Genomic DNA, 14,389 nt, shown 5'->3' on the forward strand with positions numbered 1-14,389 from the left:
AATGCTGCTAGGCATTGAATCCAGAGTCTTGAAATTGTCAAGGGATGTCACAAGACCATAACATTATTCTGAATACCTTGCTGGATCGAGCTAAAGGCCATCTTCATCTAGCATTTTGTTTTTAACAGTGGTCAACCAGATCACTTATACAAGTTACCTTTATTATGGTTTACTCGATTAACCACATTTCCTGGGTTCACCTGACATATTGAAGCAGAAACTAACCACATGGGCCAGGTTCATACAACCTGTAAATGTGATAGGCTGAAATGTGGATGATTTATGATTTGGTGTGCTGTATAGCCACAACCAATATCTGGCCAACCGTACATTTTAATAGCTGCATGGTCTTCAGAAACCAGCTGGTGAAAATTTTTACTGCACAATGACAGACCATTATTTACACCTGCCAAATTGCTGTTGGCCCAACCTTTAGGTAGAGGCTCAGTTGCTGGGACCAGCTCTAGAGTTTACTGCCGTTGTGGGCGAAGTCATGAAGGAACCGGAGTTGGGTTTCTCCAATGGGATACAATTGTCCTGGAGACCTATTCCTTCTAGGTCAGCTTAAGAGGTATCCCCTAGGTGTTTGGGGTTCCTCAAAAGTAGGGCTACTATATATGGGCTGCAGAAATCCCAGCTGCTAGAAGGCAATGATGAGGTACAGAATTTGCTCCTGCTGCCTTCTTAGGCTACCTGGAGTTTGTTACTCAGACATGGTGGCATTACATGAAGTATGCTTGGCAAGATGGGAGTTGACGTATCTCAAGCATTTTCAGCTGGGAAGGCAGACCTAGAAGTGATAGAAGTGTTGTGTGTCCTTCCACCGGTCCAGCTGCACCAGCCCAGATGGTGCTCTTTAATTTGGCCACTCTGTTTTCGGCATAGCACCCCAAATCCATGAAGTTATACAACAAGCGAGAACGCGTTAGATATGTGCATTAAGAGAAAATAATAATGAATAATAAGGGATACCACAAGCAGTGAGAAAAACAGTCATTATGCTAGCCTTTCTCCTAAGTATAGGGAGTGCTATGGCTTTGGCACAAAGTACACACACCCTGGTGCTTTGTTCTGTACTAATTAAGTTTGGAGAATTATCACCACCTCCATGTTCTGTATCCAGTCTCATTGAGATGCAATTGCTCCTTTTCAGCTTCCTAAACTGGTGCGTCATTTTCTTGGTATAAAGAACCCAGAAACACTTAGATGCCTGACATACAGAATTCTTAGCCGCTGAGCTGGAGAAGGCTGACTTCATATGGTATCCGGGATGGCTGGAAGGTACTGCAGAAAGAGCAAAGTGGTGAGGATGGTATGACACAATGGAGGAGGCTGAAGCCAGGCACGTGCATGGCCGACTGGAAGGATTTTAAGGGTGTCACCCTCTCTGTGACTGTTCACTCGAGACCAACAAGTAAGGTGGCTCAAGGCCATGGCTGACAATTCTCCTGTCTCAGCTGGACTGCAGCCAGACACTCCCAGTTTTCAGGAACGCACACCGCCTAGGATGCCAGATGAGCAAGTTGAGTCATGTAGGTCCATGCCAAAGCGTTGTGCCAGGCATGATGTGGGACAGGTAGAAATTCAACAGGTGGAACACTTTGCCTCCGCAAACCGGCAAGGATGGAAAATGCTGCATCTCTTGAATTTCAGGCTGTTGTGTAAACGTTGGGACAGGTTCTCTGTTGGAGAAGGATGGAGTATCCCTTGTACACTGAAAGGTGTTCTCATAGGGTAGATACAAGCTTGGGGGAGGAGATTTTTCTCAGGACCAATGAAGAGGGAGGAAAGTGTTTGCCCCACCCTCCCCGCATGCTGCGGTGCTTATCACCCACACAGCTCCTATTGTAAAACTAAAAAACTAAAATTAACTTTTTGTTTTAAATTAACAGCATGCATTAAATGCCTACACACATTTAGCCTGGACTTCGACAGCGCAAAACCTGTTTAGCTACGAATAATCGCATGACTAGGTTACCATTCATGGTTTTCAAACCTCAATGGCTGGCTTTGCACCCTGTAGTAAGCTCAAACCAAACAAACCACATGATGCATTTCCACAATAGGCAGGTCCAGCTTTCTTGTTTACCTCTGATTGAAAGCTAAATTCTAGTGCACACATTGCAGCAGGTCTACTCAAAAGTAAGGGCTTTGGAGTTTGTGGTGGTAAAAGGTATGCTTCCCCCTATACACTTGGGAGCTGCATTCACTACTGAACCTAGGAGATGCCCCCTCCTTCCCCATACATGTGAACCGCTTAAAGTTCCCTTATGAGAAAATTGAATGGACCCTGAGTGGTGACAGGGGGAAGAATCTATCAGGAGCCTGTGGCCCAGTAACCAAATTGTTTATGGCTGCTATGCTGATCTAGTAGGAAGGAAGGAATAATAAGAAGGCGATCCAGATGGGTTTATCAGAAACATCTCAATGTCATGCTGCAATTTACACAGTGTCTGCCTTTTTCTTTGTCTTGCCTTAGATAAAGGGTATCTAAGCTCTGGTCGGGCCTTTGCTGGGAGGGCCAATGCTTTGCTGGGAGACTAGTGGACTTCCTGGTGCAGTTGGTTGGCCACTGGGAGAACAGACTGCTAGACTAGATGGGCCGGGTGTCCTGTCCAGCAGGGCACAACTTAAGTTCTTAAGTTCTTATGTTCTTATTTTATTCTTATGATGGATCCCATGGAGATGAGTGGGTTCCCTATATCAGAAAGCCCTTGATGTGGTGGCATGCTCAGTGCAGACCGTTTTATTGTTTGCAGGCTAATTATGTTGTATCTTTAGAGTGATTTGGTTGCTTTAGGTGAGCTAGGCTTTGGCCACAACAAGTTGAATTTAGGACTGCAGCCTAAGGCAGTGTTTCTCAACCTGGGCCACTTTAAGATGTGTGGACTTCAACTCCTAGAATTCTGGGAGTTGAAGTCCACACATCTTAAAGTGGCCCAGGTTGAGAAACACTGGCCTCAGGAATTGGGGAATATGTATCTTAATTATTTTCATGGGACAGCAAATGTTGCATGATAGTCTGGCCTGCTTAAGAACCAATCTGGTCAGAAATGGCACTTTTTCAGACAGACAGAGAATCAGATTTGGCTACCTCGCTTCCCTTCCCTCTGTCTCCCTCACTTGGGTCCCATGGATAACAACGGATAACATATTATAGGGCACGTAGGTTTCCTTTAAAGGCAGAAATTTAAAATGCAATCATGCACAGCATGAATATGTGAACAGAGAAACTTTCCTCCTTTTCACAGTGTGAGAACTTGGGATCATCATTTTGTTTTTATCTATGAAATTATTCTTGGTATTTATTGAGAAGCAATCTATTTATATCCCATTAGAGTGTTCTTTACAGCTTTCTCGTTCTCCTGACAACTTTGGGGGGGTTGGTATTGTTTCATATGAAATTATTTTCAATGGTTTCATGCTGTATGCCACCCAGAGTCATGATGGAGTCAGACGGCTAATATATAAGTAAATTAACAAATTGATGCATTATTATACTAGGGCTTGGACTTGAAAGTCTGCCCTGAATGCATACAGTATGTTTATTTATTATTTATTTATTAAATTTATCTCGCTGCCCATCTCCCCCAGTGGGGGACTCTGGGCGGTTTACAATAAAATGACACTAAAAACATGACCACCTAAATAAACTTAATACTGATAATTCAGTCTTTAAATGGATAAAATAATATATTTTTAACTTCTTCCTTGTTCAAAAACAGCTGTAGATTCCTAAACACAATATTGTTTTTGAAAGTTTTCTTTTTTAATTAAACAAATGCAACATTGATAAACTAACCCCCCCCCCTTACAAAAATAAATGAAAACAGGAAGAGGAAATTAAGCCTCTACCTTGAGAGTACAAAATTGTTACTACTGTACATATATACCTGAGAAGAATACAAAAGATGAATAATTAACATTTGATATATTTCTCTAAAATAACATTTGTGCTGATGGTGTGTGCGTGTGTGCGTGTGAATTATCAGGAAACTGGGAAGGGGGATCATTTTTAAAGCTAAATGTGGAATAATTCAAGACCAATGAAAGGGAACTCAACAGATTTACTGTATACTGAGCTGAGCTATCAAAGATGCCTCTAATTTTATCTGCAAAACAGTGATAAGCTTAGATTGACCTGGACTTGGGGAAAACTGCAGCTGATCCTCTGTAGGTCACTCAGCTTTCCTTATTTGTATTAATTTCCCTGTCCTTGTTGGGTTAATTTGGAAGCCATAATGACATGTCTACAGCAGTGTTTCTCAACATCAACTTTAAGATGTCTGGACTACAACTCCCAGAATTCCCCCGCCAAGACTAGGACACTTTTGACTTTACCCTAACCCAAAGATTGCCTCTTACAGTTATATGCTCTCCAATGCTACTCCAGCCTTCTCCAACTACTGCTCTGCAGATGGTTTGGGAATTCAGTCCCTAGCCTGGTTGGGAAGGTCATTCTGCTCAAAAAGCCATTGTGTAAGAATGCAAGGATCATCCTCTAGGTCAGACCAAATGAGCACCTTGTCTGGTAACCTAATCCATTCAGTAGCCAACTTGCATACTGGTGAGATATGCTGAGTGTCAGAGCAAGAACCCGCTCTTATTTCTGCTGTCCCTTGATATATTCCATTCTGTTCTTGTCACCTGTAGTTAGCTCTGTTCTCATTTATGAGTTTGTCTGGTTACTATTAATAAGGCTTCCAACTTAGTAGACATTTATGTGTTATATTCCTGCCTGTCCTCCAGAAGTATAAGGTCCCAGAACGGCAGCCTGGTGAAATGGGTTGGGCTGAGAGTGAGTGACTGGCCCATTCACCTGGGGAGCTTCCACGGCTGGGGAGAGACTTGATCTCCCCACTCCTTCCAACACCTTCACCATTACCCCACACTCTTGGCTCCTGGGATGAGAGAGAGGGCCTTGCCCAAAGCCCCCCAGGGAGCTTCTGCGGTTGAGGGGGCACTAACACCTGAGTCTCCCCAATCCTAGTCCACCACTTTCAACCACTCCGCCATGCAGGATCTCCACATCATTCTAACTGGTGCTGCTGACTTTCACATTTCATTATTATGTGTGCACAGCAGTCGTTCTACTTCCTCTTTTTCCCATCTTGGCAAAGACAGTGCAACCGTGGAAGGGAAGCTCTGGGTCAATACAACCAGAGAAAGGAAAGCTGTTGTCTGTGCTGAACTTGCTGCCAAGAAATCTGCCTGTCAGCTCTATATTTGGTTTTGCCTCACTCCATCAACAGGTGTGTAGAAATAATCCTCTTCGTCTACCTGTCTGATGTTACCTTCTTTCTCTGTCTCTTTCAGGAGGGCATCCAAGAATTCTGCAGCTGGTGAGTCACCCTACCTTCTTCTTCTGGAGAGACTTTGCAAATGCAGCAGCCAGGCTTGCTCCCAAGGGCCTCACCCCGAGGATTTACATAGGTGGTCCATGATGTGTGAAGGGAAGACTTGGATCTTGACAGATGGATGCATACAACACGCTAGCCTAAATTGTGGCTCTAACCATGTTGTGTGCACAGCCAGCCCATGGGGTTGCCTATGATTCAGGGTTGCAGGCAACTACAGCCACAATGGAATGGCAGGACAGAGCTATTTTAGAAGCTCCGTACCTGGTTAAAATACTCTTGAGGAATCCTTTATCTTCTTATTTGGGAATTTATTATTCATGATCTTATGTTTTAGTGTTTTGGATGTTGACTTCGTAATTTTATATGCTGAAGCTTTTAAAAGGCTAATTTTAAAAGCCTCAGCATATAAGCATCTGCTCTTTCGGGGGTGGGGGAGATGGGCGGTAACAGAAATTTGAGAAACAAATAAATAAATACACACATACACACACACACCCCACTGAACTCAGTGAAACTTATTTCAGAGTAGACATGCACCCTAAATGAAGAAATGGACAAGAATACAGTACGGATGGCAGGATTGTTCATGGTCTTGAACCCGGATGCTGTAGTAATAGGCTTTTTCCTTACTAGTGATTTATACAGAATTATCCTAACATGCTGTACCAATATAACAGGAATGAAGATTTTTCAGCTTGCCATAAGGATGGCTGGGTGGCTGAATGACTCTGTGGGACTGAAGAAATGGCCACTATAACTTAAGGAGTTTCCACCAATGTATTTTCTGTGCTCAAAGCATTAAAACTGGCTCTTGTTTCCTTCAGTTTCTCTGAATTTAAATTTAAACTTACTCTAACTCATGCCAGACTTATTTATACTTCCCAAATGGAGAACATTTTAAGCCAGTGTTTCATGAATCTCTAGGATATGCTCCAAAAAGCCGATCTACATTTATGCTCATACTCCATAAAAAGAGTTACTAGTAGAACGTAAGATATATGCACCCTCCCTGAGATTTTGTATGAGATTTTATTCTGAAGATACCTTTCAGTGGAGAATGCCAAATCCAGCACAGCCACTCACCCAGGGATACAGTGGGCACCTCCATTTTGAATGTAAGTAATTTTGCTATGAGAGCCAGCTTGGTGTAGTGGTTAAGGCAGCAGGCTAGAAACCAGGAGACTGTGAGTTCTAGTCCTGCCTTAGGCACGAAGCCAACTGGAGGACCTTGGGCCAGTCCCTCTCGTTCAGCCCTAGGAAGGAGGCAATGGCAAACCACTTCTGAAAAACCTTGCCAAGGAAATTGCAGGGACTCGTCCAGGCAGTCCCCAAAAATCAGAGATGATTGAATGGATTAAAAAAAAATTGCTGTGTCTGAATTATTCCATGATTTCTCATTTAGTTATGGTGACATGGCACAATCCTCCTGCCCCAAGACTGATGGCTGGAAAGAAGCAAGACCAGAATAGTGAAGAACAAATAAAGCTGCTTTATACCAGGTCAGCCTATTTATCTAGCTCAGGGTCAGGACTAGAGACTGACTCAAATATTCCAGAGGGTCCTGAAAAAAACAATTTCCCCCATCCCATGGGATTCTTCTAAAGCGAGTTGCCAGAGACTGGATCTGGAATTGTCTGCATCCAAAGCCAATGGCCTATCACTGACAATGGCAGGATTCACACATTGTGCTAAGACATCACATGGTTTGTTGGTGCTGGCTAAGCATGATGTGTGAACTCAGCAATTGTGCTGTGTAAACAATGATTAAGGGTTTAAGGCATTGTGAAACCTAAGTATGGCTTATTTTATAAACCCTGCTTAAAGCAAAACATAGCTTAGTGTGATGCGTGAACCCAACAATTGATTCATGCAGAAACAGGGGTCAGCCTCTCTATAGATCATAGGTGATTCTTCCTGCAGGTTAGACCTGATTCATGCATCACATTAAGCCACAGCTTGCTTAATATGGTTTAATGAATATTTGACACAGCAAGCAAGGCATACATCATAACTTACATATCATAATGGCCACATTCATATATTGTACTAAGTGTAATGGAAGTGCCGTGGACAAGGCAACGGTCCGATAAACGAGATCTGAGTCTGAAGCAGGGGTGGGGGTGGAGAAGGCATCTCAGAAGAGACCCTCCCCAAAACCAGTAAATAAAAGTAAAAGTAAGGGAGGGGAGAGGTACTTTGAGACTTGCAAGATTGATGTCAGCCCTTCAAAGTAGTCCACACCAGAAGCACCAACCATGAGTAATAACACTACCCTTATTGTATGGTTACAGTAAAAGAACCTTGCAAGATTCTTTTCTGATTCAGAAAAGCTATTAAAACTTGGCTATTTCAACAGGCCTTTGGGGGAAGAGATATATAGGGCGTGACTCCTTATTTTATTATCTATATTTTTTTATTGTTATCGTTTATTACTTTAACCTGGTTCACACATGGTTGGAACGTACGCCTCTCAGAGTCAGTGGGTGATTGGAGCACATAGTGACTGAGCTTGTATAGAGACAAGAGATACCAGAAACAATAAATTAAACAGAAAAACAAACTAAGAAAAGGTCTTAGGTTTTTTGTTTCTACTTCTCTAGAGAATGGGTGATTTTGAAGAAGTATTACCTCTGGGTCAATTTGTTACAGTACCTGGAAAATCCTTCTTCCTACATATTCTGGCTTTAATCATAAGTTGAATTTGAGGTCTCTCTCTCTCTCCCACCTCCATTTCCGCCCACAGCTTGTCTGTCTTTTTCCTGTTAGAACATTGCTTACAATTTCCGAAAGAACACAAACTTTTCCACATGGATAGGGGGAAATTATGGGGGATCACTCTTTTGGCTATGTGCTAAACTAGCCAGCTCTTTGGAAGGTTCTGCTTGAGACACGGTGATGTGTGTTTCCTGGCTGGGGAGCGGCTGTCGATCTTGTGAATGCCAAGTGACATCACAACAGCACAATATATTGAACCATAAAGTGACTCAGATAGGTTTACAATCCACTAGGCTACTAGAAATCAAAACAAGGTTAACACTAACCAAGCTTCACCAAGGTACAAATGCAGCCATTTGGCCTTGACCTGACTCAGGTTAGCATGAGGTATGAATGAGTCATATCATGAGTAGACCAGCTTACATGCCAAAGGGCAACCTGATGAGTCTTCACTGAGACATTGGCACAGAACAATAATGTGAATGTTGCCATCTCCATTCTTTCCCATTTATTCCCATTTTTTCTCTCTCCATAGCTAATATGGTTTGGATTCCTTCACCGCCCACTTTCACCTGAACAGTCAGCCAGAGCCCTTCCAAGGGGCTGTCCCTGCTTTCCCAAGCATGCATGGAAGGGATGGAGAAGCTGCCAGTCCTCAGTTCTGGACACAGAAACAAATGTCCTTTGCAGGTGCCTGGAAACCCCTTGACTCCACTTCTTCCTACGTTCTTCAACAGAACCTTAATGCTGGAACCAAATTTCAGGACTGAAGTTGCCTCTAGTTTGGAAGAAATTCCACCCATGGCCAAGCAGACCAGATTTGGGGTTGGGTTCAGCTGGAGAAAATGGCTTTACTTCAAGGCCAGGACTTGGAAGCTCTACTTGGCACCCTGGAAAAGTCCTCCTCTGCCTCCTCCAGGTGTCACTCGATACGGGCAACATGACAGAAAGAAGCTTGTGTTCTTTTAGGCTACTGCTGAATCCAGACTGAGAATTAACCTGGGGAGGGGGAACTGATGTCAGGCCGGGATGGGCAACCCAGGGCAAGGGAGCTGCCATCCCCCCAGAGAAAGGTGTTTAATGCAATCCCACCAAGCTTGTGTTGCAACCTCATCCATGGCCACCAGGATCCATCCCTGCCAGCAGAAGACTACAAAGTGTGTAATTTTCCTGTAAACTGACAGAACACTGTGGGCAATATTTCTTTCGCCTTCTAGCACAGGGCAGGAGGAAGCTCCGCTATACAGGCTCCTGGGTCAGACTTGAGGGAGGCAGTGAGCTTCTTGAGTTGGTTCTCTACCATTTCACTCCCAGGATTCATTTCACTGGTCACTTTCCTTCACCCTCTTGCCTGACGGAAACCGTGTTTCCCCCTTCTGCATTCTTTGCTTTGGTATGCTGCAGACACTGTGGCGTGGGTAACAGGTCAAGCCGTGCCATGAATTTGCATTTACTGAAGAGCACTGAAGATCACGCTGCGATTAGTCCTTAAACCATCAGCAGGTGGAAACATCTGATCACCTCTTATGGCTTGGAGGGACCCTGAGACTTAGGGGAAAGAAATGTCATTAATGTCAACTGGTTTCTATAAAGTTGAGCCAGATCCTGCTTAAGGGGGAAAATCTAAACTGTCTTACCCTTGTTTTCCTTTTTTTATTTTAAAATGAATTAACATGTTTTCTTCTTCCCCTACTGAATGGTACTGGCATGCATGAATAAGGAAGAGACTGCACCACTGTCACATAGTTAACACTGGATTTTTATTTTATCTATAATACAGTGATTTTTAATTTGTGCTTGTCTATAAATGCATTTGGGCCCTTCATGGGAATGGACTGAATATAAAATCAAGAGCAAATTGAAAGTCTCCCTACTAAGGCAACTGGGGCATCTTCTTGGAGAAGGTGTTTGGAAATTTCAATAAGTAATTACTGAAAGTTTAAGCTCTGGGGTCAGTCCTTGTACAGCATTTAAGTGATTTGCCTCTTCCCCCCAGATATCAACTGCGCAGGACATGCAGAACTTGATGTAAGCTGCCAAGGAGCTCTAGACTGCAGCAGGGTAGAAATGTGGACAATAAATCAATCTCTAGAATAATACAGGAAGTCAGAAATCCAAAACAATGATTAGGAATGCTGCCTTCCCTGCAGAGCTCCTGCTTTTCAAATAGCAGCACAATTCAGGTAGTCCTTGCTTAATGACCATTCGTTTAGTGATGGTTTGGACTTATGACGGTGTCTAAAACCCGACTTGCAGCTGGTCCTCACACTTACGACCACTGCAACATCCTCCATAGTCATGTGATCATGATTTGGGCACTTGGCAACTGGTTTGCATTTACCATTTTCGACCTTCCCAGCTGGCTTCTGGCAAGCAAAATCAACGGGGAAGTGTGTGATTCACTTAACAGCCACGGGGTTCACTTAATAACCACGGTGATTTACTTAACAAGTGCCACAAAAAAGGTCGTAGAGTTGGGTTGGATTCACTTAAAAATCGCATCACTTAGCAACCAAACTTCTGGTCCCAGTTGTGTTCATTAAGCAAGGACTACCTGTAGTAAAATTTATCAGACTACAAAAGATGGGGCTGCAAAGGAGAACAGCACTTTCTTGATCCTGCAGCCTCTGCTTTTTCCATCATTGCCACCCCTGGTATTTCCAGCACTGGCTCCCAAAACTTTCCAGAATTCCTCTATGAAAGCTACAGGTGACCAGCTTGATGCTGCAGCCAAACACACACGGGTTCTTCTAGAAAGCTGATAAAAGATTTTTAACAGGCTACTGCTAAAGCTACAGAAATGAAGAAACAAAGCAGGTGGTAGTTCTACGTAGCCGTGTAAATCTGCAGTTGTTTCGATTGCAAGCCTGCTGTTGTAAATCTGCAACTGAGCTAAGCCAGAATGTGGTTGGTGAGGCTTTGGCTTAATGCCACGAACCCAGGCATTTGTGGCGTACTTAAGAAACCTTCATTAAAAGAGAATATGGTTTAGTACAATGTGTGGAGCTGGTCAATACTTTATCATGGTTTGCCATTGCCATCTTGACATGCAAACATATCTGGGGGTTAACCTTGACATAAATGAAACTGTTTACAGGCCAAGTGTTTAACCAGCTGTATCTAAGAGCATTAACAGAGGAGCTGGTCTGTAGAAGCAAGTGCCTGCTATTTATGGGAGTTGCGGTCTACGAAATGCGGGAAAGCACATCAGGCGGTGGCAGCCCTTAGTCAACCTTGGCTTACTTTAGGAAGCTCAGCAGGGAGGGTCAGGTCTGGTTAACACTTGGATGAGAGACCACTAGAAACCCCAGGGCCACAGGCTAAACCAGGAGGAGGGACCACATTCAGGAAGAAAGCAACAACAAAAACGCTTTTCAAGCCATGAAAAAACTCCTCCCATGCCAAGAAAACTACGTGTATGTGCCCCTATAACCAACAGGAGATGAGCTTAGCTTCAGGGAACCCTGACCTTAAATCCCGTTCCAGTGCAGGAGAACAAGTAAAATACCTCCTATAGCAAATTCGCTTTCCCCCCTCCAGTCATGGTGCATTGTTAAAAGCCCCTCAGGGCCTTGCACACTTCCAAATGTTCTTGCAAGGCCTAGCTTTAAATACATCCCAGAAGTTGGGGCCTGTTCAAATACCTAATTGTTCCGACATAAGCATGGTCTCTCTGCCTCAACGTGTTGGGGAATGATGTATTTTAAGGTGGAGGGCAATCCGATTAGCAGCAGCCATTTTGCATCTGATGTCGGCATGGAGGCTGCTTGGAGAATACAAAGGCCTCGCTTGGACAGCACAGTGAAGATTTCTCTTAAAACTACAGCTACCTCTTTTCCCCCCATTTCAAGGGGGCTCTACGAGTAACCTAATCTAGAAATCCCACTGATGAAAGTGGGATATCCTTGTATTACCTAGAGTTAAAGCCTCAGCAGTAGTTTTTGTAGCTGTTAAAAGTACAGTTTTATGACAAAAGGACAGGAAAATAAAAGAAATCCACCTAGAGCAGAGCAACTTATGGAGGACATGGAAGGGAAAAAGGAGGTTGGAGACAGCTGGCTGCTAAACCTTTTGAAGTCTAACCAGAAAAGTGTTCCTCCCAGTTTTTAATTATTTCTTTTTAATATCTTTGTTCCTGTGTCTGACAGCCATAAATAACAGGCATACTAATATTCTGTGCCTGCACCTGCTCAAAGGGTGCAGATTCAAAGTAGGGAATTTTAAATGACCCCCCTCCCCCAAATTCTCTTGTACTGCACCGTTCCTCAACCTTGGCAACTCTAAGCTGTGCGGACTTCAACTCCCAGAATTCCCCAGCAAAGCTTGGTGGGGAATTCTGGGAATTGAAGTCCGCACAGCTTAGAGTTGCCAAGGTTGAGGAACCCTGTTGCACGGTATTCTCATTCATATTGCTCCCAGTTTTAACAAGTGAAGGCACCCCATCTTTCATCACTTTCACCTGAGCAAAGGATTTGTGAGATACTGTATTGGCTGGGAGGGATCAACTGGGAAATGTCCATAGGTTCAGATGTCTTAAAGTCATAGGAACGTGTCCTGTTTTAATAAAAAGGGGCAACCCAGCATCAAGTTTCAAAGATGCCTAAAAAGCACTGAGCAGTAAACAGAACACAGGGATCGTCTGTAAACCTAAGCAGTTTTCTCACTGAACTCAGAGACCTTCCTCTACCCACTTCTAAGTGGCTGTCCAGGCCTCGCTAGCTGCCAAATCCACAAACGTCCCAAAGTTTGTATTTTCATTTTATTCAGTGGGAGTTACCCCTTAGAATGTAGGTTTAGGCTTGTGTATCACCTATGTGAACTGCTAATGTGAGAAAAATGGCACACAAGGCTTTGTAATTCTTGAGTATAGTTACTCACATTTGTTGGCTCCCTTGCCTTCAGGGACACTGTCTGGCTAGCTCCACCTGATGGGATAGCAACCTATTAGCTTGGGTGGCATTGGGATATGGGTTCCCTAGAGCATTTTGAGTTAAATGCCCTTGTCCTGCCATTCTGGAGTGCCATATGTAAAGAGCAGCTGATATCCATCTGCTGTTATGGTAATGCTTGCCTGAGAAGGGAAGAAGCCTGCCCCAATTAATGCTGAATTGTTTTGTGGCAAACGTATGTTGGATCACTGCTGAATCTATATTTTGTACAAAACAGAGCCATGTATGACTACAAAGCTTTTGCTTTTCCACATGACTAATCCCACCGTTGGGCAAATCAGTCATTGTGGAATAAGTTATGCAAAACAGACCTTTATGCTTGAGGTGGAATTTATATTATCTTTCAGATTCTTGAAGCGCAAGATGCACACAGAGTTGTTTATAAGCAGCACCAGATCTGAGAGCAAGGAAATAAACTGAAAGGTTGCCCCCAGAGTGAGCTATAAGGATTGAAATACCTGCTACATTATAAAAGCACAACAACCCTATTGGGTTAGACAAACATTATCCAGTCCAACTTCCTTTCTTAGCAAACACATATTTTTAAGAGGATCTCAAGCAGGACATGTGGTCTCCAACAATTAATGTTCAGGATTGCGGTTCTTCTGACTACGGAGGTGGCATATAGCTATCTTAACATAGTCTCAGGAGAGGCTCACACAGGTGTTAAGCCACACCATGACTTCTCTGGATTTGGCTTGGGATGCTGAAGGGAGCAAGACACTGTGACTTACTCAACAAACTGTTGTTTAACATCCTATGATCCCAGCAACTGATAGCTTTACTCTCCATGTGCTTGTAAAATTCTCATTTAGAGCTATTCTTGCTTGGTGGCCTTCACAGATTTTAAATAATCACTTGAGCTGTGTGAAAAGATAGTTATCTCTGCCACCATCTGCCTTCACCAGAAGATGGAGAGACAGAAGAACAGCAGAGAACTCCCCCTTTTGGTCCATAATAATAATGGAGGTGTGTCTTTTTCCCAGTTGCTGCTGGAGGTGTTTGCTTTTAGGGTTTTGTACATATAAAATTTGTGGCCTACAAGCAAACTACACATTTTTCTTAATGCCTTGTGGGATGTGGAAAGTAAATTAACATTTTCCTGGCTGAAATGCACATACACTTAAAATAGGAGGACCTTAAATGCTGCTAGAACAGGGTAAGACAAAAGTGTTCCACTGGACTGCTGGTGACTTCCCAAACACATCGGGAACTTGTAATCCTTCATATATTATTGGACCAGGTGCTGCTGAGAACTAGATTCCCCACCCTTAACTTAGAAAAAGGTTTAAAACCTTAGTTATCAGCTCAAGATAAAGCAGATCCTTTATGCATCACTTTCCTGTATTTTAAGGACATCCATTC

The sequence above is a fragment of the Candoia aspera genome, chromosome 2 (assembly GCF_035149785.1).
Source record: "Candoia aspera isolate rCanAsp1 chromosome 2, rCanAsp1.hap2, whole genome shotgun sequence".
In the NCBI taxonomy this organism is placed as follows: Eukaryota; Metazoa; Chordata; class Lepidosauria; order Squamata; family Boidae; genus Candoia; species Candoia aspera.